Source organism: Echinops telfairi, unplaced genomic scaffold (assembly GCF_000313985.2).
Source record: "Echinops telfairi isolate 266 unplaced genomic scaffold, ASM31398v2 ScPeMD7_7469;HRSCAF=8507_1, whole genome shotgun sequence".
Taxonomy (NCBI): Eukaryota; Metazoa; Chordata; class Mammalia; order Afrosoricida; family Tenrecidae; genus Echinops; species Echinops telfairi.
The window spans coordinates 64,955,869-64,965,228 of NW_022111373.1; the positions used below are offsets into that span (position 1 = coordinate 64,955,869).

At 38.0% G+C, this 9,360-nt stretch overlaps 1 pseudogene; it reads right to left on the reverse strand.

The window, feature by feature from the left end:
* Window positions 1–3,248, reverse strand: part of LOC101640267 — an 8,224-nt pseudogene extending 4,976 nt beyond the window's left edge.
* Window positions 3,249–9,360: the final 6,112 nt, after the last annotated feature.

The following is a 9,360-nucleotide window of genomic DNA, read 5'->3' on the forward strand; positions in this document are numbered from 1 at the left end:
CCATCACACGCCACCTTCATTCACGATGATATGATTTTTCCCCCCTGCCTTTGGTGCTAGAAGCCTGGTCCCTTCAGCCCTTCATGATCACACATGTTGGTGTGCTGCTTTCATGTGGGCTTTGTTGCTTCTGGGCTAGATGGCCGCTTGTTTACTTTCAAGCCTTTAAGTCCCCAGATGCTTTAGGTCTCAATAGCCGGGCACCATCAGCCTTCTTCTCCACACTTACTTATACACACATTCGTCTTCAGTGTTTATGTGGGGAAGGTGGTCACACAAGGATGGTTTTTGTTCTTTGGTGTCTGATACCTGATCCTTTCAACACCTCGACTTCACACAGGCTTGTGTGTTTCTTCTCTGTGGGCTTGGTTGTTTCCGAGCTAGATGACTGCTTGTTTGCCTACAAGCCTTTAAGACCCCAGACGCTATATCTTTTGATAGCCGGGCACCATCAGCTTTCTTTGCCACATTTGCTTATGCACACGTCTGTCTTCATAGCCCAGCTCGGAGGGCCCAGTGTACACAGAGGACCATATAGCTGCCCCCATGGTGAGATGTGACATCCTGCACTGACCCATGGCCCTGCATGGGTCAGCACCAGAGACACAGTGTGGGATGGGCAACTGAGCTGACCCCACCACACTGATGCAAAACACTGGGGGCGTGCAATGGAGCAGCAGGGAAACAGAGCAAGGTGGTTCCAAGGGAATACAAATGATGGACTCGGGGGCCAGGACATGGCACCCCATTAGACTCATTCAGAAAATGCTCCTAAAGGTCAACAAACAGACCTTGAACTACTAACGGGCTTTTTTTCCTTTTTTTCCCAGCCTATTTGTTTTGTTTTTTCCCTTTTTTCTCATCTTTTAAATTTTGTATGTCAGTGACTTTTTTGTTTGTTAGCTTGTTGGTGCTCCTGCTGTCATCGCCATGTTCTTATGTGCCACTTTGGTACTGTGCTGTCAAAGCCATCCCCATTTTACTCACATATTAATATATCTGCACGTCCACCTAGATAAGAAAGGCTGGACAAAAAATGTGAGAAGAAAATAAAGGGAGCAATGGCCCCGGAGGGACATGGGAGTGTGGGAGGTAGGGGAAGGGAGGAGGTGTTGGCCAACCTAGGGACAAGGGAACAACAAATGGTTCAAAACCAATGGTAGGGAAGGGATGGGAGGACTGGCAGGGAGTGACTAAGGGCAAGGTTACTGAGAGGAATTACCGAAACCAGAATGAAGGCTGAACATGGTTATGGGACAGGAGGAAAGCATAAGGAAATAGAGGAAAGAAGTAGGAGGCAAAGGGCATACATACAAGCCTAAATATAGACATGTACATATGTAAATATATTTAAGATTATGGGGAAATGGACCTAGGTGCAAATATTTATAGGTTTAGTAGTAGGGTGGCAGGTGGACAGTGGGCCTCCTCATGTGCATTCCCTTAATAAAAGAACACCTTGCTCTGCTAAATGGTCATTTCATGATACCTACCAAGTGATATTCTTATACCTACATACCATGTCCTACATTATATATAAGAATAGTCACATATGGGTGGGGTAACACAGTTCCACAGGAATTTTATCTGCATTTCCAATATACAAATCACTCTTGTAAGCTTGATCACAAAATGACACATCTCCTAATGTGTACATTATTTTTACTTAAATTGAATAGTCAGACATTTTTGGTCAGTAGTACTTACCTATATCATTGTAAGATGCTGTGTTATATCTCTTCGTGGTGTTATATTATACAAATATTATACAAAAATTCACCTTGAAAATGTTCAGACAAAATTTGAATCCTGGAATAGTGATATATCTCTGGCCCTTGGTTTCAGAAAACATGTAATTCTGATTTCATATGGACTTTATTTTTATCTCTCTAGTTCTTCCCTTAAAGATAATCTGAGCTATCATCAGCAATTTAACCCTTAACTTGTATTTTTATTTTGACTTCAATTATTAAACCAAATTGTATAAAAAATAAAATATATCTTGCTAAACACATATTCACATAGATAAAATTTAATTAAATAGTTTGGCTTTCCTCTACCAATTGAACTATAAGTATCTTTATAGTTTCAAGCATCTGTTTTGGCAGTGGATTAAGCTCTGACTTGCTTGTAAAAAGGTCTGTGGTTTGAATCCACAGCAATTTGCTATTTTAAGGATAAGGCATAAAAGAAGAGGCAATTTGCTTTTGTAAAGACTTATACTCTGTCTGGTCATATCCAGCACATGGTTATATGAAGCAGTTCTACTCGTTCCTGTAAAGGCTTTCTGAGTTAGAATCTCCTCCAGAGTCGGTGCATTTCCTTGCGTTTTTTAGTTATGTGCTCACGAGAGTGTTCTGATGATAGGGCCTATGCTACACAGAGCCAAACTCTACTTGGCCCTGCTCCATCCTCACAACTACTCTTATGCTTGAGCTCATCATTGCAGCTGGTGTGTCCACACATCTTGTTGAGTACATTCTTATCCACTGCCTATTGCTTTCCCAAGTATGGTTCTTTCTTCAGGAATGAATCTTTCCTGACACCAAATCCAAAGTATGAGAGCTTGCACTTCACCATCCTTGCCTCTAAGGAGAATTCTGGCTGTTGTTCTTCCAAGACAGACCGGTTTATATGGTGGCAGTCTTTGGTACTTTCAAGAATCTTCACCAGCACCATAATTCCAATGCATTGTTTCTTCTTTAGTCTTCTACATTCAATGTCCAAATTTCACATGCATATGAGTCAATTGAAAGTACCATGCTTGGGTCAGTTTCACCTTAGTTCTCAAAGTAACTTCCCTGCTATTTGACACTCTAAAGAGGTCTTATGTAGTAGTTGTGCCCAATGCATTTCAAGATTTGATCTCTTGATGCTTCCTTGAGCATTGATTGAAGTTCCAAGCAAAACGAAATCCTTGACAACTTCATTTCTCCCTTTATGATGGGACTTATTAATCCAGATGAGAGGGATTTTATTGAATTGTAATCAATACTGAAGCCTGCAAGTAAGGCTATATCATCCACATATAACAGGTTGTTAATAAGTCTCCTTTCAATTCTGATGCTACCTTCTTCCTCATGTAGTCCAGCTTCTCTGATGAATCAGTCAGCATACAAGTTAAATAAGTATATTAAGAGGAAACAACTTTGAAACCTACCTTGCTGGATTATCTCTTGGTCTGTGTGAAGTTCCACATGGGCACAATAAAGTGTTCTGGATGTCCTATTATTTTCAAGGCTATTCATCGTGTGTTAGGATACTAAAATACTATAGGCACAGTCAATAAAATAAAAGCACAAGGAGGCATCATTCTGGTACTCTCTAATTTGAGCATAGATCCACCTGATATCAGTAATCATATCCCTTGCTCCATGCCCTCTTCTGTATCCAGCCTGAACTATTAAGAGCTCCCTGACAATGTACTGCTATAACCTTTGTAGAATGATCTTTATTAAAATTTTGCTTGCATGTGATCTTAAGGATATTTCTTAATAATTTGAGTATTCTATTATGGCATCTTTCTTTGTAATGGGTACTGTGTTAGTCTGAGTACACTAGAGAAACAAATTTATAGACACTCATAAGTGTATAAGAAAGAAGTTTATATACAAGAGCAATGGAGCATTCATAAAACATTCCAGTACAGTCCAGATCAAGTCCATAAATCTGATATTAACTCATATATCTGACACCAATATACAAAGTCCTCTTCAGACTCACAAAACATATGCAATGATGCTGAATGCAGGAAGATCACATGCCAGTGGGTTGGAAGTCTTATAGATCTAGTGGTATTGTAAGCATCTCAGCGCTGGCAGGGCTTTCCGTGTGGTTTCTCCAGGTCCAGGGTTCTGGTGGCATCAGCTTAGGTCCATGTGGATTCTCCTCAGGGATGTCTCACAGGGTGTCAGCCTTGTCAGTAGAGAGCTTCCAAGAAAGTGAGCAGAGAGAGAGAAGTGTCTTCCACCTCCAAAGAGGAAAAACAGGAGTTCGAAGAATTCTCAGGAAAACGCCATGCCCACACAGAGGCCTAATCAGCTATGACCCAGCTGACAGATTAGACTCCACCCCTTCGCTCTTAATCCTTTCAAGCCCCGGATTGACACCAGGTTATATAACTACCACAGGTACAAATATGGATCTCTCCCAATCAGTTGGGAGCCCTGATTGGGTCGTAATTAAGAGGTGGGTGGCTAACTACAAGGTTAGCATTAAGAAACCAACCTCTGCTCCAAGGGAAAAAGATGTGTTCTATTCCCATAAAGATTTACAGTCTAGAAAACCCTCAGGGACAGTTCTACAGTGTCCTAAAGGTTTGATATGAGTCAGAATCAACTCAATGGCAGCAAATATTTTTTGAGAGTCCAGTCAGTTGGCCAATTACCATATACATTCTTGTATAAACAGTTTTTCAGCACATTTTTAATGCAGTTTTTGCAGTAAAGTTAGGTGTTGCAACTGATAATCGGGTCACTTTACTCGAGTATATACAGTAGTAGTCTTCCAAATTTCCAGATATAGACTGGTGATTCCAGTGCTTTTTCATTTTAATTGGCACACTTTCATTTCCAGGAGTGCTATTTTTGGTAATGGCTATAGTGCAACTTTAACTTCTTCCTTCATTATCATTGGTTCTTGTGAACCTACTGAAATGGCAGAATATGGACTAGGTCTTCTTGGTACAGTGGCTGTGCATAGTATTTCCATCTTATTGTGATGCATCCTGCATCATTCAAGAGTTTTCCCATAGAATATTTAAATATTGCAATTTGAGGCTTGAATTATTTCTTTAGTTCCTTAATTTTAAGATCTGCTGAGCATGTTTTTCATCTTGGTTTTTGAATTTTAGGGTATACACATGTCATTTCAATATTTTACTTTATCTTCTCAAGTCGTGTTTTGAAGTTTCTGTTCTACTCTTCGATTTCATCATTCTTCCATTTGACTTTGCTACTCTATGATTAAGAGCAAGTTTCTGAGTCTTTTCTGACATGCATGTTAATGTTGTCTTTGTTTTACTTGTCTTTTTAATGACCTTTTGCATTCTTCATGAATGATATTCTTGATGTTCTCCCACAGCTTATCAGGTCTACTGTCATGAAGCAAATCTGTGAATGAGATGTTCTCAAAATTCAGGTGGGATATAATAAAGGTCATATTTTGGCTCTTGTGGACTTTAAACATTTTTCTTCAGTGTAAACTTGAACTGTTCCACAGTCATATGTAGAGTCCATATGTATAATCAATTTTTTGTGTTGTTGAAAAAAGGAATTTACTATGAATAAGTTCTTGGTCTTGCAAAATCTTGCCATGCTACCTCCAGTGTCCCTTCTATCACTAAGCCCGTGTTTTCCAGCAGGTGTTCCTTCCTCTGTTTCCAAACTTGGAAGAACAGTCAGCAATAATTATCAATGAGTCTTGATTGCATGCTTGATCAATTTCAGACTGAAGAAATTGGTGAAAATTTTCAGTCTCTGAATCACAAGCTTTATTGATCGATGCATAAGTTTGAATTATAGTATTGATTGCATTTCCTTGAATGGGCATAGATACAATCCTGTTAAAGACAGCATTTTACTTCGTTTACTTCAAGATTGATATTGCAGTGTCCTTTTGATAATGAATGCAGCACCATTCCCTATAATTTTCTGAATCAAAATGGCCAATGCCAGTCCCTTTCAGCTTGCTAAAGCCTAAGGTATTGATTTTTTTTAATCAATATTTAAGACTTCCAGTTTTCCTAGATTGATACCTTGTATATTCTAAGATCTGATTATTAGTATTTTTTTGCACCTCTTTCTTCTCATTTTGAGTTGTGCTCCATTAGCAAATGAAAATCCCAAGGTCTTTACTCCCCCAAGATTGACTTCTACTTCGAGAAAACAGCCCCTCCTCAGTCACATGTCAAGTGCCTTCCATCCAAATGCGCCCATCCTCTGGTAATATCTCTGAAAGGATCCTGCTTCCATTCATTAGGCTTCAATATCTGACAATCTTCAGATGTTATGCATAAGGCTTTCAGTGGCTTCTTCTGAATTAGGCGGCATATTCCTGCTCCATAGTCTTAGTCTGGAAGACTCCCTGAAACCTGTTCATGTGGAGTGACACTAATAACGTTTGAAATACCAGTGACATAGTTTCAGCATCACAGCAACACACACACCAACATAGTACTGCAAACTGAGAGACAAGTGATCTTGTTTTGGCTTTCTTTTGTTGTTGTTTTTAGTGTAGTTTCTGGTATTTAAATTCTTTGTTTTCAAAATCCTGTAACCAAGCAAAAGATAACACTAAATAGCATTACATAGTTTCAAATAATTTAATCTCTTGATATATTTTAAAACCTTTCATTCTAGTTATTTAAAAAAGAAAACAAAAAAGCATAGAAATTTACACTGTCTTACAATGATTGCTATCTTAGAAATATGCTTCACAGAAGATTCACAACATTAAAGGTATGGGGACAATTACTATTACGATAATGATTTTGTATAAAATCACTCAACCTGCACTCCTTTGGTTCAAATTCAATGTATTCTTACTAATTTAATTTAAATAAATGATTAATGAGTTGCACATACCTGACAACAAAGAGCTCTCATTTCAAGAACCATTTTAAAATTATGGATTACATCAAGAAAAAGAAGTATGCTAATTTAAATAATTCAGTTTAAATGTCCTCTTTAAGATTATATTATCTTTCCAGTTATCTTAACCGATTGATTATATTATCTATTTAAATAATAAAACTGTCATCTTACCCACTGCATTTCATATTCTGCATGTTTGTTAATCAAGTATAAAACCCAAGTCATGGCCTCTCTTTCAAAGAGTCACCTTAGTCCACAAACTTGAATTCTATGTCTTAATTACAGAGGACTTGACGAAAGTAGGTAGAAAATTAAAAACTGACAATTTTCCCTACGATATAAGGTCAGAAAACCTGGCACATATGCATCGTCTGTGAGGCTGCATATTTTTAGTATACTCTTTATTGTCTCCTGTTCAGGGAAACAGCTGCTTCATTTTCCAAACTAGTAAAAAGTCTTCAAGCCCTAATAGACTCCACACTGAGTTTTATGGATCGTGTTACTTGAGTTGTTCTCTTCCCTTTATTCATCTGATGAACGTCTTTCTCATAAATCAAGGTTTAACTAGACAATTTAGTTGGATGATAGATGAAATTTCTCTTTATAAATCCTTCAAACTTCTGTTTAAGATCATTATTTTCTTTTACAATTTAAAACTGCTTGTGATTTTTAGTAAATGCCTACCTATTTGGATCTAGGTATGAAATTGGACTATTGGAGGCCATGCATGCACTAGGGATATTTTTTTACTTTAAATTTAATTAATTTTTAACCAAATATTAGTTAATACTAATTCTAAATAAAAAACAATTCTCCCTAAAATTCCTTTAAAATAGCAATAGTATCTCTTGAATCCAACTCTTCATGCTTCATCATCATGAAGAACCTGTGGTGGTTACATAATCTGGTGTCAATTGAGGATTAAGAGTGTAGGAAAGGAGTCTAGTCTGTCAATCATTGTATAGTGAGGCCTCTGTGTGGCATAGTCTTCTCTTGAGACTTCTAGGAATACCTGAATTTCCTCCTCGGAGGCAGGAGACACTTTCTCTATGGGCTCACTCCCTACAAGACATTTCTGAGGAGAAGCCACATGGAGCTACCCTGAGACACAGTTTCAGAGCTGAAGGAATCACATGAAGTCCCATGTCAGTGCTGAGATGCTTACAATGCCACTGGATCCACAAGACTTCCAACACACTGGTCTGTGATCTTCCTGCATTCAGCATCATTGCATGTGTTTTGTGAGTCTGAAGAAGACTTTATAGATTGGCATTGGCATATGGGCTAATATCAGATTTATGGACTTGATCTGGACTAGACTGGACTATGATGCTTTCTCAATATTCAATTGCTGTTGTACATAAAGCTTTTTTCTTATACACATATGTGTCTTCCTGGATTTCACTGGTCTACTCAGACTAACAGAGAACCATTTATAGATATCACCAAAGAGGTTAGGCTGTGTTGCTTGATCACTTATGCAGTCAATATATATTAGCTGTATAACATGGGTTATCTTTCTTGACCAGTCTTGGTATGTGTCAATTTATTCATCTGAGGATAGGAAATAATTTCCAGTGATTAAACAATATAACACACCTATCACCCATAAGGTCCCTAGATGACTGCCTTGTTTCCTAGTGCTGTTCTAGCAGAAATACCACAAATGGGTTACTTTAACAAACATTTCTCACAGTTGAGAAGGCTAGAAGTCTGAATTCAGTGCCTACTGATGGGGAAGACTTTCTCAGTTTGGAAGAAGATTCTTTCGTCTTCAACTGGACTCTGTTTCCTTGGTAATATGCATGTGTCTTGATTCCAATATTCCCCCATCTCTCTTTGTTTAATGTGCTCAATTTATATCTTGAAGTAGATTAAAATATTTGAGACATATGCTACACAAAGTGTGACTCATTAAACATAGCAAAGGAAACCCATTCCCACATGTGATTAGAACCATAGGCACAGTGGTCAGGATTTGCCGTACATATTTTTCTGGAACACAACAATGGTGTGATCATTAGGCACTCAGCTACTAGCCTGGAAGCTCGGTTAATCAAATCCACCCTGATTCACCGGGTTCACTGTGGCTTGGCAATTGGCTTGCATGAGAGTGTAGGCAAGTAAACAGTTTTTAATCTTCCATAAAAACTATAGCCAAGAGAGATTTTGCTCTTGAACTCACGTTGTTGCTGTTAGGTGCCATGAAGTCAGTTACAACCTCTTGTGACCCTATGTAAAGCAATAGCAAAACACTGCCCAGTCCTGCCCCATGCTCACAATAGTTGTTCGATTTGAGCCCATTGATGCAGGCAATGTGTCAATCTGTCCCAATGACAGTCATTCTATTTTGAGCTTCCTTGTAGTTTACCAAGCATGAGGTCATTTTCCAGGGACTAGTCTCTCCTGATAACATGTCCAAAGTATATGAGACAAAATATCATCATTCTGTATTCTAGAGGGTATTTTGGCTGTGCTTCTACCAATATAGATGTTCTTGTTCTTCTAGAAACCCACAGTATTTTCAATATCCATCAATGGGTCACCATTAATCAGAATTATCTCAACAACAAAAAAATAAGTACTACCTCGAAACTGTTTGATGTATAGGAATGATGCATTAAAGTTATTAATATAAATATTTTATTAAAATTACAATTGTTATTATGATCAATGGTATTTCTATAATAAAGTCTAAAGAGTTTTGCTATGATGATCATTTTTCTTCACATTCAACATTAGGATTTGGGGCTCATGATTAAGGTTA